Source organism: Phyllobates terribilis, unplaced genomic scaffold (assembly GCF_046119375.1).
Source record: "Phyllobates terribilis strain yellow unplaced genomic scaffold, ASM4611937v1 Scaffold_2__4_contigs__length_985480577, whole genome shotgun sequence".
In the NCBI taxonomy this organism is placed as follows: Eukaryota; Metazoa; Chordata; class Amphibia; order Anura; family Dendrobatidae; genus Phyllobates; species Phyllobates terribilis.
The window spans coordinates 83,090,610-83,111,977 of record NW_027362762.1 but is presented as its reverse complement, the minus strand read 5'-3'; the positions used below and the strand labels follow the sequence as shown (position 1 = coordinate 83,111,977).

At 47.7% G+C, this 21,368-nt stretch overlaps 1 protein-coding gene across 2 annotated transcripts in view; it reads right to left on the bottom strand.

Moving 5' to 3' along the window:
• The window catches only part of MTMR2 (myotubularin related protein 2), a 48,806-nt gene extending 32,712 nt beyond the window's left edge, over window positions 1-16,094 (bottom strand). The window contains exons 1-2 of one of the 2 annotated variants that reach the window (XM_073662162.1): window positions 15,979-16,094; window positions 3,671-3,777 (exon numbers count right to left, since the gene is read on the bottom strand). The gene's annotated coding sequence lies outside the window, so the exon portion shown is untranslated. Of the gene's footprint in view, window positions 1-269; window positions 341-3,670; window positions 3,778-15,978 lie in introns of those variants that run through there. The other variant, XM_073662161.1, reaches the window with a different exon arrangement.
• Between the last annotated feature and the right edge of the window lie 5,274 nt (window positions 16,095-21,368).

The window sequence follows — 21,368 nt, the reverse complement described above, 5'->3', positions numbered from 1 at the left end:
GACTTGCTCTCTATATATATACATACACATTCAATATTATATGCACTACTAGTCCCAGCACCCCTACAGGTCTCGCAAAGGCTGCTGGGACATGTAGTCCAATCACAGCACACGAGCGCTGGCTCTCCTAAACTACAAGGAAACTACAACTTGCTATTGTGCTCGAGTTGTAGTGTGCCCCCAGACAGAGCCCCGGAGCGCCCTTCTCTCCCACCTAACCACCCACAGACACAAGGACAATCCCTCCCCGGCTCCTGCCCCCTCCTCACCCGCACTGACAAGTAGGAGGACTCGGCCGGCGGCTCTTCACCACTTCCTGAAACAAACCTCGCGAGATTTCAACAAACGGAGACGAGATTCTGGGCTGGGACTGATGTAGGAGGGGAGGACTGACGCTAGAGGGCGCGCCACACACATCCAGCCCGTAGCGACCAATCACAGCGCAGCTTTTATTTGGTATCCTGCTCTTGAAATATGAAAGCTGCTCTGTGAGTGGTTGCTATGGTCCCTGTTTTTATTTTTGACTGTTGCTATGAACCACAATACAGAAAAAAAACCTCACTCGCCATTTTCTGGTTGCAATGTAACCGCATTTGATTCTATTATACTGCCATGTTTTGTGGCGCCATAACGCCCAGCCAAAGTGGGGCATCCACCCCCTATTTGCCCCATATGCTGCTATGTCAGATAATACAAAATAATACAAATAATAAGAAGCAATTGTTAGTGCTATATAAATACAATTATTTATTTTTATTATTTAAAGCAATTGACGCTTCTACTATTAATACTTTGACTATTATAACGCACAATAAACAGAATTATTGGCGAAAACTGGTGACAAGTCTGTTCTTGACGGGGATTTTGGAGCACGTTCTGCTCCAAAGTCCAAATTAAAAATGGCTTCAACTACTCTTTTAATAAGCTTCCTATTGATTTCAACGGGAGAACACGTCTTTAATAATAATAATAATAATAATAATAATAAAAAATTATTATTTACATCCTTTACATAATAATAATTATTAATTACATAGTGCTTTTTATCCCATGGGTAAAAGGAAGCAACGTGTCATTTTTTCAGGCGTTTCTGTTTGGAAAAAAATGCTACAGATTTGACTTGAAAATCAATTTAAGTAAAAAAAACTCATCAAAAATATATTTTTTTAAGTGATTTTTTTTTAATGTTCACTTTCAGTCTGAAAAAAATCTACGTTAAAACAAAAAACAGACCCTGGTGTTATTATATTCACACTAAGTGGTCAAGTTGAGATTTATTGACCCATTTGCCCAAAAAAATCACAGTAAAATGTCTCAGTTTTTGCAAAATTGCGCCATATATTCTAAGGGCTGGGCGCGATGTTGACTTAGGCTAAATCTACACGGCGACTTTGAACAACGAAGATTCCTGTATGAAGTTGCTACATAGTGCAAGTGAATGGGATTGCACTGTGAACCGCGAGGCTCAAAAGTTCCATCCAATTTGGTTGTTGTGGTCGTTGTACCTTACAAGTTGCACTGTGTTCCCATTCACTTGCGCTATGCTGAGATGGAGCAGTGGTATAGGAGGCATTTTTCAGTACCCGGCAGAGGTCTCTACTAGAGATGAGCGCAAGTGCTCGTTACTCAAGTGCTCGGGTATGCACCGAGTATCACGGGTGCTCGAGTGAGATGTTCGCGTCCCCGCATCCGCATGTTTCCCGGCTGTTAGACAGCCACAAAACATGCAGGGATTGCTCGTGTATGTCAGGCAATCCCTGCATGTTTTGTGGCTGTCTAACAGCCACGGGGATGCAAACACGTCACTCGAGCTCCCGCGATACTCAGTGCATACCCGAGCACTCGAGTAACGAGCACTTGCGCTCATCACTAGTCTCTACGTATTGCACGGAGGTGCGAGATACAGCTGACGATGATAACAGCTGATTGATTTGACTGCTGGCTGTCAGACCCTCACAAACCTGATATTTATGACCTACTCTGCTCATAGGTCATCAATATCTTCTGACCGGACAACCCTGTAAATAAGTGTCTAATATTTGATGCACCATTTGCATTTCTGCAAACTGAGCACAATTTTATGCTTCTTATTTATTGGTCCGTCTGTTGTTTTGCCAACTTGTCCAAAATATTATCTATATTTTTAGAAGTGTAGCGGTATTCGGTCCATGCACCACTATATTAATAATAACACTGATAAGAGAACGGCCGCCTACTTTACTGTAAAGGTAAATACTTTTGCCAAAAATGCTTATCTAAAATTCAGCTCATGTTTTCTGGAAGCTCCTTCAAAGGCTTCGTAGAAATTCGAAGCATTGCGGTGTAACCTGTGCATAAACATCATTAGGAGCATTTCTTCTGCTTCCAAACGTTTCTTTTTTTTTGTAAGAGTCATGTTTTCTGCCAAAAAGTAAGTGTCCTGGAAAAATATTCCTTACAGCAGGAAATATACTAATAGTAGCCCTAGAAGTTAGATAGAGCAGCTGTTTGCCGAGGTTTAGCTTCCGAGACCTCCGGTGACCTGCTGTTACTGCTCAAGGGAATTGCGGCCATCCTCACGTGTAATATTAAATTTCGGTCATTCAACTGGATGGACATCCACTTATTATATGGAAGAGCTCTGCAGTTATGGAGTCAGCAGAGCGTTGGTGACTTTTCTGCCCTCTGCTCCTCAGCACTCGGCCCCCCGCTCTGTAACGGTACGGGGTTTCCACTTCTTGGCTTGAGTTCATGCAGTTGCTTCCACGTCTCAATAATATCACTCACAGGTGATGGGAGAAGATTAAGGTGGAAGAAATGTCATGAACAGACTAGTGGAAAGTCAAGAACTTGGTCCAAACCTGGTCATGTTATAACACAGGTAGTGGAATAGTTACCAGCATTGTGACTCGCCCACCCTGAGCGGTGGGGTACTCGGTGCCGGGTCAATGTATGGTGGTGGTGTGGGATGTCGTCGTGGCCGTGACCCGGTCCGTGCCCAGGGCTGTCACATGAAAAATAAATGGGCTATTGGATAAGTGGTTGTTCAACTACGCCACCTGTGGTTTCTGGTGAAGGCCACCAGCGCTGCAACAGTCCTCTGAGGCTGATGTTCTGGCAGCTTGGTTGGTACTACTCCCCACAGGCGGAGTAGGCCTCAGGGCAGTGTTTAATGAACTGTGTGGAGGTATGGTGGGTGCAGTGCCCAGCAGGAATCCCTCTGGCTAAGCCAGAATGAAGAATACAGGTGGTGACTCCGCTCCGTCCGTATCCCCCTGGGATCCTTTTGCCTGTGGAGCCTATCTCCTCTGCTCCCCTCCAAGGCCTTCTTAGAACAGGACCCTGACCAGGCAGAGACACTTGTTAACTTTGACCCGCTCCTCGTCTCTAGGCCAGAGAGCGAGGACCGTGTATCTTCAGCCAGCTACAGACTCTTGCTGGACCCTGACAGAAGACCACAATCAAAGGACCTTGAAGTTAAGATGGCCATATATTATATATGATTCTATAAGAGCTTCCTGTAAGTGTTTCCTCCACCCTCACCCACTACTTGGTTCCCCCTATCTTTGGTTCCCCCCATCTCCTCTATCCCGGAACGGGGCAGCACCCTGGTGCATTTAGGCCCCCTGCAGGACAGGAGTGGTGTAGTGTTGAGTGTGAAGTGGGGTCCTGAGTGATGCTCCATCCTTACCTGGAAGAGGAGATACCACACCTCTATCTGAGGTGCAGTACCCGTGTGGCGACTGAACTCTCAGGGGCGCCACATTCCCCCTTGGTGAAACACAGCACGTCCGCGGGCTGCAATAGAGCAAAGTATTAGGTACAGACATTCACATTTTTTAATGTTTTTGTAAACAGTAAAACAATCTTCCCTTTATGGGAGGTTTGGACACTTTTAACGTGGCAAGATATGTATAGTCTAAATATATAAAACATTAAAGAGACATTATGCATGTAGAAAATACTGTAGAAAGTACGGTAGAAAGTGCTAATTCAGCAGCATGAGGGACCTGCGCAAAACCCTCAACGTAGGCCCTGGGGTAGCTGCAGGGCATGGAGATCCCGAGTTGGACCTCCAGTAGAGCCACACCAGACAGGTTTTACTTCTGAGGTCAGAGGTAGAAGTGATTTTGCATAAAACCAATAGGGGCACCTAAATAGGTGCAAACTATATACAATGTTAGTCTGTCTCATGCGCAGCGTCCGCAGGGACAAGTGTTTGTTTCAAATGATCCAGGTGCAAAAAGAACATGAAAACAAAAGTCCAAACAACAGGGAGGTGCATCCTCCGGGGCTGCTTAACAATGGTATCCCCACCGGGGAAAAGGCTCATTCTTTCCAACGGAGCCTGACCGGTCCTCTGCAGCTAGGTGCGTGGGGGCATCTTCCTTGAATACCCTGTGTACATCCAGGGCATACCACCCACGCTCCCCGTGGTGGCGGATGTAGGATACTAGATCACCCGGGTAGAGGTTCCGGCCAGGGTGGCCCTGCTCCAGCCGCGGCTCGACGTCCCGCCGGTTGACAAAGACGTCCCGGCTGAACTGTGGGCTACGGATGAAGCCCCATCCTGCCTCCTGGTGAAAGCGCACGATAAGGCCTTCTTCCCGGGGCCTTGGACGGGTGACCTCCGCCTGACGGGCCTGTGACTTGGCAGCCTTGGTGCGCACCTCCAGGCGCTTACAGTGTATCCTCCTCTCTCACCGCTCCTTGTCGAGCTGGAGGAGCTCCTTACGGCAGGTCTCCTCCCGCCTCCGCGCTTCGGACTGGGTCTCCCGGGGGAAGCCCATCAGGTCGCCCCCCCCCCGGTTGTCCCAGGCAAACTCTTCTGCCGCCGGGCAGGCGACCGGAGGTGCGGGAAGCGGCAATAGCGGGGGTCGCTGCGGGCCCTCTATTGGTGCGGACCAGTCCGGGTTGGGGCAGGTGTACACCCAGGTGAGTGCAGGGTTCTCCGGACCGGGAGTCGGGAGGCATAGCAGGTCTCCGGCAGTGGCGGTGGCTTGGGCCTCGGCCTCCAGAGCCAGGAGTTGCTCCCAAACGATGGCGCCCGGGGACAGGGGTGACGGCAGGAGATCTAGGAGGGCTTCGGTGCGTCCCGCGCCTGGGATAGGGGTTTCGTTCTTACCCGCTCTTGGGCTGCACAGGGCCTCCTGGGCTTCCTCCGTCTGGGCTGGGGCCTCAATGGTCAGGCGCGACAAGCTCTGGCGGCAAGCCTTGATCTTCCGCAGCACCTCTTCTCTCCATTCGGCGGCGGCCAGTCGTTGGGCCTCTTCGACCCTCGGGGTCAGATCCTGCATTTCACCGCGGAGGAACTAGGCCTCCTCCGCGGTCAGGTGGATTCCCTCCATAGTGAGTGAGGTGGCAGCTGGTGGACCAGCAACGGAGGGCTTCTCCTTGGCTGCATCCATCTCTGCTGCAAGGTGCGGTCTTCTTCTCCTCCTCTTTTTGGGGCGGCTCCAGGGCGGCTGGCTGATGGGCACTCCTTGGGACGTCCCATCCTTCTTGACGGACACTACTATGCGGACAGTCTCTGCTGGAGGGGGCGGTCGGCACTTTTGGCGCCATTGGGGAGCCAGGCCCACGATGGGAGGTCTTAGGTTGCTGTTGTTTTTGCACATAATAGCGTCCGTTCTTCTTGGGCGGGCGCCACATTGAGTGTGTAACGACAGTCTTTTGTGAAAGGCGCACAGTACCCGGCGGCAATGGGGATTATCTTCTTCCGTTGCTGCGGGCACGCAATCCTGCCGACTATGCCAGTTTTAAGTGACTCGCCCTCCCTGAGCGGTGGGGTACTCGGTGCCGGGCCATTGTATGGTGGTGGTGTGGGATGTCGTCGTGGCCGTGACCCGGTCCGTGCCCAGGGCTGTCACACGAAAAATAAATGGGCTATTGGATAAGTGGTTGTTCGACTACGCCACCTGTGGTTTCTGGTGAAGGCCACCAGCGCTGCAACAGTCCTCTGAGGCTGATGTTCTGGCAGCTTGGTTGGTACTACTCCCCACAGGCGGAGTAGGCCTCAGGGCATTGTTTGATGAACTGTGTGGAAGTATGGTGGGTGCAGTGCCGCGCAGGAATAAACAAGCAGAGGCGGTGAATGAAATCATCCGGGTCTTTACTTACTTTAGATGAACTTTCAGCCGCAAAACTTCTCTCTGCTACACACGGCGTACTGCGGCCACCAGGAAGGGGGTTCAGCACTTCCCAGGTAAATCAGGAGCACCTGTCGAGACCCCGCTGGTGTGCTCCTCTCCTTAGTAAGTTCTCCCACTGAGTCTTCTCCTGACTGTGTGTGGTATGAACGTGGTGTAAGGCCGGGTCCCACTGGGTAAACGCAGTTTGAAGGATACAGGTGGCGACTCCGCTTCGCCCGTATCCCCCTGGGATCCACTAAGCCTCTGGGCTTCTCTGACTGAGACGTGAAGTGATAAAGTCAGATATCGGGGGCCGGTTACTCCTTTTGCAGCAGGAATCCCTCTGGCTAGGCCAGAATGAAGAATACAGGTGGCTACTCCGCTCCGTCCGTATCCCTTTGGGATCCTTTTGCCTGTGGAGCCTATCTCCTCTGCTCCCCTCCAAGGCCTTCTTAGAACAGGACCCTGACCGGGCAGAGACACTTGTTAACTCTGACCCGCTCCTCGTCTCTAGGCCAGAGAGCGAGGACCGTGTATCTTCAGCCAGCTACAGACTCTTGCTGGACCCTGACAGAAGACCACAATCAAAGGACCTTGAACTTAAGATGGCCATATATTATATATGATTCTATAAGTGCTTCCTGTAAGTGTTTCCTCCACCCTCACCCACTACTTGGTTCCCCCCATCTTCTCTATCCCGGAACGGGGCAGCACCCTGGTGCATTTAGACCCCCTGCAGGACAGGAGTGGTGTAGTGTTGAGTGTGAAGTGAGGTCCTGAGTGATGCTCCATCCTTACCTGCAAGAGGAGATACCACACCTCTATCTGAGGTGCAGTACCCCTGTGGCGACTGAACCCTCAGGGGCGCCACAATTGCTGTTGTCAATGTTGGGCCATTTGAGTCATGTCGCTGGTACTATCTCACAACAAAGTAAGGCTTCAGACTTGTGTAGACGCAGTCTCCTTTCGGCCTGGGACATCCTCAGATTTGCCTGAAGTTTTTACAAAAAATTGGAACTTTTGGCGTCTATGGCAGTAGACAGGTTTTTGGGAAACCCCAAAAATAGAGATGGAAAATGGTTCTCCTGACATATCGTAAACTTAATTTCTTATGCATATTTTAGTATTGCCTTTGCCAACATAGTCGTGCACTACTCCAAAAATAGCAGACCAAAGAACTATTTCAGAAAATAGACATAGAATAGTGAGAAGTATTTTGTGCGGTTTGATGAGTTCGACTAGTTCTATGTCTTTTTCTGAAATCATTGATTGGTCCATGAACCTTCTTAGGTTCTAGGACAGGGGTCCCCAACCTTTCTTACTTCGAGAGCCACATTGAGCTCTGATAGATGGTTGTGATCCGCATTCAGGGGGGGCTCACAATTATACCATAGTGACACCCAGAGCTGGATACTTAAATGCAGCGGTTCCCACTTTACCCCCCTTTCGGTATTCTTGCATCAAGCACATTCACCACACTATCACACCCAGCTTCAAGCACCATCCATCCTATCTCAAGTTTAGTTGATTTATTCTTCCCTCTCCACCAGTATTCATGCATCCAGGGTAGGCCAGAAGTCACCAGCTGAAGACCGTCTGTTCATAGCGGTTTCCTAAACCTGGCACTAACGCATCAAGCTGGCAAACTCCTGCGAGCCACACAACACGGGCCTGCGAGCCACATGTAGCTCCTGAGCCACAGTTTGGGGACCCCAGCACTTGGTCCTGGGTAATACTGCTACCCCTGCAACACCTACAGCTACTGTAATTTCATATGTCTTCAATTTTTTTTTTACTATCAGAGTTTCTGTAAAAAAAAAAGTTGTTTTTTTTCTTTTACATAGCACCAACATATTGTGCATCTAACCGTGTCCCCATTAGGGCTCACAACCTAATCTTCAATCCAATTTAAAATATCAGATTTTTATGGAGTGTGTGAAAGGAAACCCATGCAAACACTGGATGTAATGCAAATCATGGCATGACACATTAAAGGGCTTGTCTCCTGTTTTGTCTTCAGAAGTGCACTGCTCTCCTTCCTCCCAGATTCCGGCTTGCTGGAGATCGGTGTGCCCCTTCGGATTAACAGTTAGGACCAGCAGCACTGCTAAGCCGATGGCCTGAACTTTGTGCTCTCTGATGCTGCTATTAGAGGCAACTTTGCCTCCGCAGCATCGGAGGTGGTTTGGGGCACTGAAGCTGGCTGGATCCATCCGGCGATATGGCCACCTTCAGGTTCGTGTTTACAAGTTCTATAGCAGAGAGCTTGTAAGCGCTTCGCTTCTTCCATAAGAGACCAGCCACCACTGTTTGACACCTGATGAAGCATTAGCGAAACACGTGTTGGATGTTTGGTGGGAGAGCTCTTTATTACTCATTATATATTTTTTTTTACTTTTATTTTCTGTGTCTTTGTCTGAGAGATATGCTATATGGTTATAGACATTATGTGACCAGATGATATTGTACTTTATATACAATTCTTATTGCTTACTTTGCACATACATGTCCTATGATGGGGGGGGGGGTAATGTGGAACCCCAGGAGTCCAGTTGCCAGAGTGGTATTGCCCTCCTCACAAGAGGTGATGCCATGCCTGGAAGCAAGCAGGGGTCCCCTAATCAGGTATGCAACACTTTCCTGGCTCCAGACCAGCAAGGGGAGCTCCTCCCCTTAGCAACTGGAATCTGGAGGCGGGGTTAGTTAGTTAGTGAGAGGAGTTGAAGACAGGACAGCGACGAGGAAAGACCTAGGGAGTGGAGCTGCACGGCAGTTCACCCCAGAGAGGAGCGTAGAAGAACCGGACACCGGATTCCGAGGTTGTGGGGCACTGAAGGCCCAGCAGCAGAAACCGGAGGGAAGGAGACTGCAGGTCTCCTGGCCCCATCGGACGCCCGGAGGCTCAGCAGCACATAGGGCCCAGCACCGCCACGTGGGAGCGACACTCCAGGAGGGCCCGAGCTGCCTGCCATACGGGTGAGCACAGAGACGTTTTACTCAGGGACAAGGGCCACAGCGCAGTTTTAAGCAGCAGGGCCAAAGAGATTAGTGCACAGGGAAGGTCTACAACTTCACCTGGCGAGGTGGATTCCCAACTTGCTTCCAGGCCGCACGGACCTCTACTACCAGCTAGTACCCGTGCCCCGGTCTGCCTAACCATCGCAAGTAAAGATAAGAAGAAACCGCCATTAAGTTGTGGACTGGTCATTATCTGCGCCATCCCCTGCACTACACTGCACAGCAACATCTATAACATCACCATTTCCTGCCCTGGAGCTAAGCTCTGCCTGTGGAGAGCTGTCCCAACTCTGCTGCGTCACCATCAGCTCCAGAGGATCTGCACCGCAGCGACGGCCCCATATAGCCGCATACCACAGGTGGCGTCACGAACATTATATAAAAACTATATTCCCTTTTCTTTTTTCCCCTTTTATTGACGGCCCTGGGTCACGGACCGGGTCACCGCCACTGTGACATCTTCCAGAATCTACCGGCCCGGCTACCGAGTACCCCACGGCTCAGGGAGCGCGTCAACTTAGCGTCAAAACAGGATTCACGAAGTCCGGTATAACCGGGTCCTGTGTGCCATAGACTTTACTGAACTGTGTCATCACGTCATTTGCCGTCCGCAGAGGGGAAGCAATAGGCCCCGATCCGGAACCGCCGGGTAAGCGATCCCTCCCGCCTGCAGAGCAGCATACTGGTACGTCAGCAGAAACCCAGGACCTGGCTGAGGTTCACTAGGGGGGAGGAAGATGCCCGACCTGGGAGAGAATTCGGCCGCGGGCGCGGCCGCCACCACTGTAATGGCATTATCAATGCCATATATACCAGGGGCGGCGTGGTTGCCCCAGTACTCAGGGGAGTCGCACACCCTGAGCGACTTTGAGGAGAGACTGCGCAGTTTGTTTAAAGTGTACCCCCTGTCTGAAGAGCAAAAAGTCAGCATCCTCATAGGCCAGCTAATCGGTGCAGCCCAGAGAGAGGTGAAGTCCTGGCCAGGTAGGGACAAAAGAACTGTTAAAGTAATACTGGCCCGGTTGAAAGATACCTTTGACACCCGCACCGCAGCAGAAATTAAGATGAAGTTCTACGGGTGCAAACAAAGGGTGCAGGACAGTGTACGGGACTATGCTCTAAACCTACAGGAGGCGCTGCGGGCCATTAAACAGGTAGACCTCAACAGTGTGCGAGATGAGGACAGATTGCTAACTGAGCAGTTTATCGAGGGGCTCCTGTCTAACGCCCACCGGACACAGCTGTGCATTATGGCTCTGCAAAACCTTGATCTAGACTTTGTGCAATTTAAAGACCAAGCCATCCGTGTGCTACGAGAACCAACCCCAGGTGGCACACTGCATTCCTCCGGCGCCCAGCTATCACATACCACCAGGAGGTGGCGTCCTTTTCCCCGGCACCTGAGGAGGCTGACGCGCAGACCCTAGATAATGACCCCTCTGCAGACCTGCACCTTCAGGTCCAGGAGCTGACCAAAAGTATGGCTACACTAACCAAAACTGTGCAGGCCTTGCAAGTGTCTCCAAAGGAAAGGATCCAGCTGGCTTGCAGTCCAGATGACGTCCCGTGGCGACGGCAGAGAAGGATTCCACCGACCAGAGGGAGGAACAGCGATCGCTACGACCAGGACGGACAACCCATCTGCCGCCGCTGTCAAAAGGCGGGGCACTTCGCAAGATTCTGTGAGTTAAAACGAGCAACCCCTGGGGCAGAGGGCCAACCCCCAGGAGTAAGAAGACCAGGCCCACAAAGCTGGTGAGACAAGTACGTGGGAAGACGACCGGTCCTACCTGTCGTGCTTGATGGCATCCCGATGAACGCACTGCTGGACACTGGGTCCCAGGTGACAACGATGCCATATATCCTTTATAAACAATACTGGACTGATTCAGACATTACCCGCCGTCCAGATGAACATCTTAACATCTATGCCAGCAATGATCAGCCCTTGCCTCAGGTGGGGTATAAAGAGGTGACCATAAAAGTTGGCCGAGTAGAATTGCCATCACAAGGAATGATTACTGTTGATATTGATCGCCGAGAAAGTCATCCTATGATAACTATAGGCACCAATGTGATAGAAAATTGTCTTGGAGAAATTGTTTTGTTGCAACAGGTCGCAGAGACTGCCAGTTCCAGTCAGCAGCGAGTTCTGCAGAAGAAGATCAGAGCCCTGATGAAAAGACAACAGGTAGAACTGTCTGGAGGAGAAGTTGTCAGTGTCAGAATGAGTGATCCATTCCCCCATTGCAATGCCCTCTAGGAGTGAAATGTTAATATGGTGTCGGGCAGCAATAGGTCTCAGGGGTCAAGATTATCAGGCCCTGGTAGAACCCGTGTACTCCGACAGTAGGCCCACCATCTTGACAGCCAGGGGGGTAGTCGATGTTCGCAAGGGTAGAGTACCGATACGCATCCTGAATTGTGGGGAGAAAGAGGTCCATTTACCCCGGTATGCTACCCTTGCTAAGCTATTCACTGTCAGTAACAACGCAATAAAGACAGTGGAACCCTTGCCCTTGCCTGGATAATGGCTCCAAGAGGCAGATGGGGGATTGGTGTCAGAAGCTACAAGTGGGCACTGACTCCACCCCTTGCAACAAAAGCATGGAGTATACCGGGTGGTCCAAGAATATGAGCGAGTCTTCAGCAAACACCCACTAGACTTTGGGCAGGTAAAAGGGGTCCAACATCATATCCCCACAGGAGATCATCTACCCATTAAAAAGAGGTACCGGCCTGCACCCCCAGCTCACTATCAATGTGCCAAAGGAATGTTACGGGAGATGAAGGAGGCTGGGGTGATCAGAGATAGTTGTAGCCCCTGGGTAGCTCCATTAGTTCTCGTTAGAAAGAAGGATGGTACAATGAGGATGTGTGTTGATTACAGGCAGATTAACCGCATTACACATAAGGACGCCTACCCATTACCCAGAATTGAGGAATCATTAGCTGCACTAAGATCCGCTAACTATTTCTCCACTTTGGATCTCACCAGTGGGTATTGGCAGGTTCCCGTGGCAGAGGCAGACAGAGAAAAGACCGCGTTTACAACACCAATGGGCCTCAGCGAGTTCAACAGCATGCCATTCGGGCTCTGCAACGCCCCAGGAACCTTCCAGCGGTTAATGGAGTGTTGCCTAGGACACAAAAACTTTGAAACCATCCTGCTGTACCTAGATGATGTAATTGTCTACTCAAAGACATATGAAGTCCACCTGGAGCACCTGGCCGAGGTGTTCGAAGCCCTATCTGGTTTTGGCCTGAAGGTAAAGCCGTCCAAGTGCCACCTGTTGAAGCCCAAGGTGCATTACCTAGGTCATGTGGTAAGCGCCGAAGGTGTAGCACCAGACCCAGAAAAAGTCACCGTGATCAAGGACTGGCCAAGACCCTCCACTATCAAGGAAGTACGGCAGTTCCTCGGGCTGGTAGGCTACTACAGGAGATTCATTAAGGGTTTCACCAAGATAGCGGCACCCATGCAGGACCTCTTAGTGGGCCAGTCCAAGAAGGCCAAGAACCCGAAACCTCCGTTCAAATGGGGTAAACCAGAAGAAGAATATTTCACTCGACTGAAAATAGCTCTTACTGGAGACGAAGTCCTGGCCTACCCCGACTATGGCCAACCCTTTATACTTCATACGGATGCCAGCAACGTGGGATTGGGAGCGGTGCTGTCCCAGGTACAGCAGGGCAGAGAGAGAGTGGTTGCCTACGCCAGCAGGAAGCTCCGGCCCACGGAAAGGAACCCCGACAACTATAGTTCTTTCAAGTTGGAGTTTTTAGCCATAGTCTAGGCTGTAACAGAGCGCTTCAAACACTACCTCGCCTCCTCCAGATTTACAGTCTTCACGGACAACAACCTGCTGACGGACCTGGAGACTGCGAAGCTTGGTGCCCAAGAGCAACGATGGATGGCCCGACTGTCTGTTTACCATCAAGTATCGGGCGGGGCATAAAAACACTAATGCTGATGCGCTGTCCAGGATGCCCAACTTGCCAGATGGGGGAGAAGACCCGGAAGAGCTGGAGGAGATAGAGCTACCCACTTTCCATCTTCATGGGGTGACCCAGTGCTCCCACTGTGTGAGGGACAAGGGCTCCGCCAACAGAGAGGCCACATTCAACCCATTTCCCCACCATGGATGGGCAGAGACGCAGGATAGCGACCCGGCTGTCCGCCTGGTAAAGGAGTTGCTGACACAAGCTGACTCGCACCCTGATCCAGATGCTCCACAGGAGACCCATCAGTTGTGGAAGGAGAAGGGCAAACTGTTCATCTATGAGGGAAAGCGGTGTCGAAGAAGTATCAACTCCCGGACACACGAACTGGTCTGGCAAGTGGTAGTCCAGAGGCGGGATGCGCCAATGGTCTTAGAAGCGTACCACGATGGAGCAGGACACTTCGGGTGGAAGAAGTTGGAAGTCCTGCTATGTGAGCGATTCTACTGGGTTGGCATGAGGAAAGCAATTGAGAGATGGTGTCGAAAATGTGGTCCATGCAACCTGAGACGGAAAGACCGCGATAGCCAGAGGGCTCCCTTGCAGCCCATAGTCACCAAACAACCACTTGAACTGGTAGCCTTGGACCACGTGAAGCTAGCCCCAAGCCGGTCAGGCTATGTCTACGCTCTCACCATAGTAGACCCCTACTCCGATTCCTGGTAGTAGTGCCAGTGAAAGATCAGAAGGCTCAGATGGCAGTCAAAGCGTTTCAACAACACTTTTGTTGCCCGTGCGGTTACCCTGAACGAGTGCTTACCGACCAAGGTCCAGCCTTCGAAGCAGAAGTGTTCCAGGAATTCTGTAACTTGTACGGCTGCAAGAAAATAAAGACGACGCCGCATCATCCCCAGACCAACGGGTTGTGCGAGAAGATGAACCAGGTGGTGATAGACCTGTTGAAGACGTTGCCCCTTAAAGAACGTAGCCTGTGGCCAGAGAAGTTACCCGATTTGGTGGATCTATATAACCACATCCCGGTGAACTCCACCAACTGTACACCTGCCTACCTGATGAGAACAAGACCTGGCAAGCTACCCATTGACTTAGACATGGGAGTATTATCACCTGAGACAACATCACCAGATGCAGACTGGGATACGGAGCTGCAGCAACAATACTGCAAGGTGCAAGAATGTGTGGAAAGAAGTTTGTCCCAGGCGAGACAGGCAGGAGAAAACTTACAATCAGCACGCACAAACAGTTCCCTTATCACCTGGAGAACAGGTACTTAAGAGGAAGAGACGAGTCCATAAATTAGATGACCAGTGGGAGGTTGAGCCATACACCATCCTACTCTCGAATTACGATAACACCAAAGTGTGCCTCATCAGTAAGGATGGAGGAGAAACTTCAGCGGCAGTCTCAAGAGACCACTTGAAGATATGTCCTGAACGGTTGAAACACAAAGAAGAAGACCAAGACAGCCCTCAGCCCACAGAAGAGGTGGAAGAAACGGTCCAGACAGTCCTTGGAGCATTTCCCTGGTCTTGGACACAGGTGAAGAGAGCGATTGTGGTACCGGTCCTGACCTTTCTCCAAGCGGCCTCATCGGAAGCTGCAGAGGCTCCAGAACATCTGGAAGACCAGTCGGTAGCATCACTTGGAAAGTGCTTGACAACTAGGTCACACTGTATAAATCCATGCAAACAGCATGGATTTATACAGTGTGACCGTAAAAATAAAAAAATAAAAGCTATACTTACCTCCGATGCCGCCGCGTGTGCCGTCGCGCTCCTTCCTGGTTCCTTCCTGGCTTGCCGGCATCTCGCGAGACAGCCTGCGGTCACATGACCGCGACGTCATCTCAGGTCCTGGAAGGTAAGCGCTGCAGGGGCCGCCGGACAGGTGAATATAAACTTTATTTATTATTTTATTCTTTTTTTCACAGGTACAATGGTACCCAGGTCTGGATGAGAGTCTCCTCTCCTCCAGAACTGGGTACCATCCGCACATTGAACCGCGTATAATCCGCTTGTACAAATGTACAGACACGGATTCTATGCGTCTCAATGCAAGTCAATGGCGGCGCTTCCGCAAAATTAATGAACATGCTGCGGATTTATGAGCGCTGCAGAAACGCTGCGGAAAAATCCGGAGCATGTGCATTGACATTGCGGAATGCCATTGGGGACCATGGGGTGCGGATTACCATGCGTTTTTGATGTGTTTCCGCTGCGGAAATTCCGCTGCATAAACGCATGAAAAACGCATCGTGTGCACGCAGCCTAAGTTGTGGACTGGTTATTATCTGTGCCATCCCCTGCACTACACCGCACAGCAACATCTATAACATCACCATTTCCTGCCCTGGAGCTAAGCTCTGCCTGTGGAGAGCTGTCCCAACTCTGCTGCGTCATCATCAGCTCCAGAGGATCTGCACCGCAGTGGCGGCTCCATATAGCCGCATACCACAGGTGGCGTCACAAATATTATATAAAAACTATATTCCCTTTTCTTTATTCCCCTTTTATTGACCGCCCTGGGTCACGGACCGGGTCACAGCCACTGTGACATCCCCCAGCATCGACCGGCCCGGCTACCGAGTACCCCACGGCCCAGGGGGCGCGTCAGTTACCACTGGGGTTTCTACAATGGCTCACCCAACAGTTTGTTTGTGTGTCTGTATGTTGGGATTTTTGTATGTTCTTTTAATATTTTATACTGAATAAGTTTTAATAATTTTTAAATCAACTATTGTCATGATTTCAGTCCTGGTGGCTGCATTACCCATTTTTTTTTTTTGCATAATTATAAGATTTAGTAAGTCTAAATAAGCTATTTTGTACAGAATAGATTTGTATAAGGAGGATACGTGCTAATTAAATTCGGTTAGTCCAGAACATACCTCAGGCCCACATTGTGCGGCTTCGGGCCGGACTCTCTTACTGATTACGTGTAACCTCCGGCTCTTTGAACGAATCCCTGACAAGTGTTTCATGTAGCTGATTAGTAATGTGCGCCGGTGATAAAGCTCAGCTGCTTTCCTGTGTGGACGGCATTGTGTAATAGTCACATGGAGCAGGCAGAAAAAAAAAATCCTCGTCTAGCCATTTTTCCATCGCGAAGAGGAAGTGGTATTCAAAGCAATAACAAGGTCTAGGAGTAGTTCTTCACACGGTCGTATAGAACTAAAAAGAATACTATAGTAAAAGCAGTAATTGGTGTCATTTTAGCCCATTAATTCCCTTTAAACATTAAAAAGACTCCCCCATCACACAAAACAATCCTCACCTTATGCACTACATAATAAAAAAAAATCTGATAATGTATGATCCAAAATAAATATTTCTCTCAACTACAGTATATTCCCTTCCTAATGCCTTAACGGCTAACCCCTCCACAAGGGATAATCTCATTCGGTCCTTTTTAAAATCATGTCACCTTCCTGTTTCAACACAGGCAAATTCAGCTTTAAATACACATATTACAAAGGAAGAGATTGAGGCAATTATACAACACCTACCAAATAGGAAAACACCAGGCCCAGATGGTTTAGCTTACCTTTATTATAAGACCTTTCGGGATATTCTCCTTCCCACCTTAGTTCCCCTTTTTAACTCTTTTGCAAATGGATCTCCTATCCCTGATTCTATTCTACATTCCTACATCACCCTAATTTCCTAAACCGGGTAAAGATAGATTGGACTTTAAAAATTATAGACCTATAGCCCTTTTTAATTCAGACATTAAAATATTTACTAAATTACTTGCAACTCGTTTAAATACACATTTACCATCATTGATCCATAAAGATCCCATTTTAGGCAGGGAGGCGACAATACCAGACGTACAATTGATCTTATAGATATAGTCCAAAAATCTAAACATTCTGCTCTACTTCTAAGCCTGGCGCAGAAAAGGCGTTTGATCGTTTGAGATGGCCATTCATGTTCAAAGCTCTGGAGATTTATGGTATAAAAGGGCCATTCTTAAGGGCTATTGAAGGTTTATACGCTACTAAACCCTCTGCTACAATTAGGCTTTCCCATGGCTCTCCCAAACCATTTATAATAAAGAATGGAAGAATGGTACTAGACAGGGATGCCCGTTATGCCTTTACTTTTTGTCCTATGTGTTGAACCCTTGGCCGCTGCCATCAGACTTGATCCGGATATACAAGGAATATGGGTAAAAGAGAGAGAATTCAAACTCTCCCTTCTTTGCAGATGATATCCTCCTAACTCTCACTAATCCCCATATATATCTTCCTAATCTACTAGCAAAATATGGTGATCTCTCAGGATCACAACTAAAACAGAAGCTCTCCCAACAAACATTCGGGAATCCCAATTGAACCCCCTCCGTGTTAATTTCAATTATCATTGGAAAAATGATTCCCTTATGTACTTGGGAATTAATCTTACATCTTCATTCTCAACTCTTTACAAAAGTAACTTCCTACCAATTTACAAAGGGATTCGCTCCCTCCTGATAAGATGGATGTCCCTTCCTTTATCCATGTTTGGCTGCATCTCTGCAATTAAAATCACTGTTCTCATAAAGCTATTATATTTATTTGAAAGGTTACCCATACCTGTCCCAATTGAAGAGTTAAAGTCGCTTCAAGCATCCGCCCTGAGGTTTATATGGGCAGATAGACGCCATAGAATCGCGCGTTCAATTATGTTGATGAGTAAATGCTCAGGTGGTTTGGGCGTTCCTCACTTTGTGTACTATATATTGGGCCACGCACTTACGGAAAATCCCAGTTTGGTCATCTAAACCGGCCAACACGAAGTGGATGGAGATAGAAGAACTCTGGCTAGCACCTTCACATCCTAACTCTCTAATTTGGAACAGACCCTACATTCCCCCTACAAATGAACTATTAGGCCCAATGATCCTAACTAGAGACATATGGAAGACATGCTCCAAAAAATGTAAAATTGTCACCTTCCAATAGGTGGCGCTATAGAGTTCAAGTCCTCTTTTTCTCTGAAGAGTCAATTTGCGTAATTGTCATCTACAAATTCACCCCTCACCTCTTTCCTATTCCACCCACACTTTCCAGACAGTTTGATTTCATCTTTCACAAATATTTGGAATAATATTGGTTTATTCAACTTTGCAGATATTACTAATCGACTAACATGGAATCTCCTCCCATATGACGAGATGAAGTCTAAATTTTCTGTACACAACGTTTCCCTATTCCAATACATTAATATTAAATAATTTTACTTCCGAATCCTTGTTTCGCTCCCTGCAGGTCTCCATTCCTACTCCCTTTGAATGTCTATGTAGAGCGGGTCCGGATCTGTGATATATATGGTATTTTACAGCATCCTGAAGATGGTTTTCTAATTAGACACCCATACATGCTGAAATGGGAGAGCTATTTTAGAAAATCTTTGGGATATGTGCAGTGGAGACTTGTTTGATCCAGAGCAAATTCTACAGCATCTTGTATTACATACAAAGAAAATCAATATAAAATATTACATTACTGGTATTATACACCAGAACAACTAAATCAAATGGATCCAACTATTCCTCCACTATGTTGGAGATGTAATTCAGATAGAGGTACTACTTTCTGGGACTGCCCCCTTATTGCCCATGATTTATGCAGCTGACATGTGCCCGCAACAGCCTCGAGTGGAATCGCAATCCACCCGCAGTTGTTCACCAGTTAAATGCCGATGTCAATCTCTGACAGCGGCATTTAACAGCGCCTAGCCGGAAGCGCGGCATTAGCCCCGCCCATCGGTGACCCCGTCACGTGATTACGGGTCACCGATGGGTAGGCATGGCAACCTGGGGTCTTAAGCAGACCCCTGTGGTTGTCATGTAAAGATTACTATGAGCGCCACCTAGTGGTCGGCGCTCATAGCACATGAGCATTTCTCCTGCATACAGGCGATCTGCTCACCGCCTGTATGCAGTAGAAGCAATCAGAAAACTGCTGCTTCTAGTCTCCTATGGAGACTATTGAAGCATGCAGAAAGTGTAAAAAAAATGTTTTGAAAAATAGTAAAAAAATAAAAAAAAAAAAAAAAGTTTAAATCACCCCCCTTTTGCCCCATTCAAAATAAAATAATAATAAAAAAGAAACCACATACACATATTTGGTATCGCCGCGTTCAGAATCGCCCGATCTATCAATATAAAAAATAATTAAGCCGATCGGTAAACGGCATAACGAGAAAAAATTCCAAACGCCAGAATTTTTTTGGTCGCTGCAACATTGCAGTAAAATGCAATAACGGGCGATCAAACCATTAGATTTATCCCAAATTGGTATCAATAAAAACGTCAGCCCGGCACACAAAAAAATAAGCCCTCACCTGGCCCCAGATCACAAAAAATGGAGACGCTACAGGTCTCGGAAAATGGCGCCTATTTTAAGAAACTTTGGAATTTTTTTTCACCACTTAAATAAAAAAGAACCTAGACATGTTTGGTATCTACGAACTCGTAATGACTGGAGAATAGGAATGGCAGGTCAGTTTTAGGTGGTAAAAAAAAAAAAAAAAAACAACTGTGGTATTGCACTTTTTTTTTGCAATTTCACCACACTTGGAATTTTTTTCCCCGTTTTCCCGTACACAATATGGTAAAACCAGTAATGTCGTTCAAAAGTATAACTTGTCCTGCAAAAAAAAAGCCCTCACATGGCCATATTCACCAAAAAATCAAAACGTTATGGCTCTGGGAACAAGGGGAGCAAAAAACAAAAATGAAAAAAAAAGGAAAATCCCAAGGTCCTTAAGGGGTTAAACTGAATCAATCCTCTCCTCACCCTTTCAACATTACCTCCCCCTACCCTGTCTACTGTAAGTCTTGTAGGTCTTTTACCCCTTTGAGATTATTGTTCTTCAAAAGTGTTTAAATGACTGTATCTCATAATTCGCTAGTCTTATCGGTCAATGATTCACTGTTCTGTAACTGGTTCAAATTGTCTTTAGTGAAACATGCTATGTGTCTCTATATCAGTATTTCTATTTTCGTCACATTTTATATTCTGTAAAACCTAAAATTTTCTTCAATAAAAATTTAGAATAAAAAAAAAAAAAGACTCTCCCATTTGAGCCATGTTGGACCAATCAAAATATTACCTCCGTTAGCTGCTACGGGCCTCTGGCCCAGGCTCGGACTGACCCTCCGGAGAACAGGAGAATCCTCCGGTGGGCCCCCATGTTGGAATGAGCTCTTTATTCCACCTATTTGAGAAGTCGTTGGCACAAAAGAGGAAAAGTCTTGGCCGGTGAGCTTGTCAAGAGACTTGGGGTGACTACAATTTTTTATCGGGACACTCAGGGGGCATTAGCAATTACTAAGTGGACATCATTACTTTTTGGGACCAATTATAGGGCATCATTACGTGTTAAAGGGGAACTCAGGAGGTATTTTATGCGGAAGTCATTTCTTAATAAAGTGTCACTAACATTATTACTCTGTAAGTTGGCACTTAAGGGGCATCACTACAATACAAGGGTGTATTATTACTTTACAAGGGGGCAATCATGGTATTACTTTAAAGGGCACTTGGGGGATTATAGCTGTCAAGTGGGCACACATGGGGAATTATTATTATCTAGAGGTCACAAAGTGGACAGTACAAATACACCAAGTACAGTATTCAGGGTATGACCTAATACAGTAGGGGCAGCAATAAGCACAGAATTGGGGGACAGTTTGTTGGGAATTGATGAGGACGGTGCTAAAAAGGTGAAAAGCAAAATGAGTCCTGGCTGGAGAAGTCATCTTGGTGGTCTGGGCCAGATGGAGAAGATGGGAAAAGCGAAATAACTTGTTTTGTCTGGGGCTGACCACTTTTGAGGACATTTTTTTTACTGAAATGCCTGTATTTGGTGTTAAATTTTTTTTTGTAATTAGGTTTCATTAAAATTTTTGCAGTGTTTGGCTTTCACAGACTCTATGTTTTGCTGCACGTTCAACTTTGATGAGGTTTGTGTGTATAAATCAGCTGAAAGGAGCTAAAAAAAAACATGAAATAGTTACAGACTCCCCATCAGACCTTGCGGCAACTGATGGTTTCTCAGTTAACTCATTCTGCAGCCAGCAATATGGAAAAGTCAAACGGTGCAAAATTTTTAATGAAACTTAATTGCACAAATTATTTCTATCCTCAAATACGTGCATTTAAGTGAGAAATAAAAATTGTCCTGAAAAGGTGGGCAAACCCTTATTATAATAACTAACAAAAAGGGTGGAAATCCTAATTGAACCAATTTTTGATAACAGCTTATGTTACCTGCCTCCAGAGAAGAA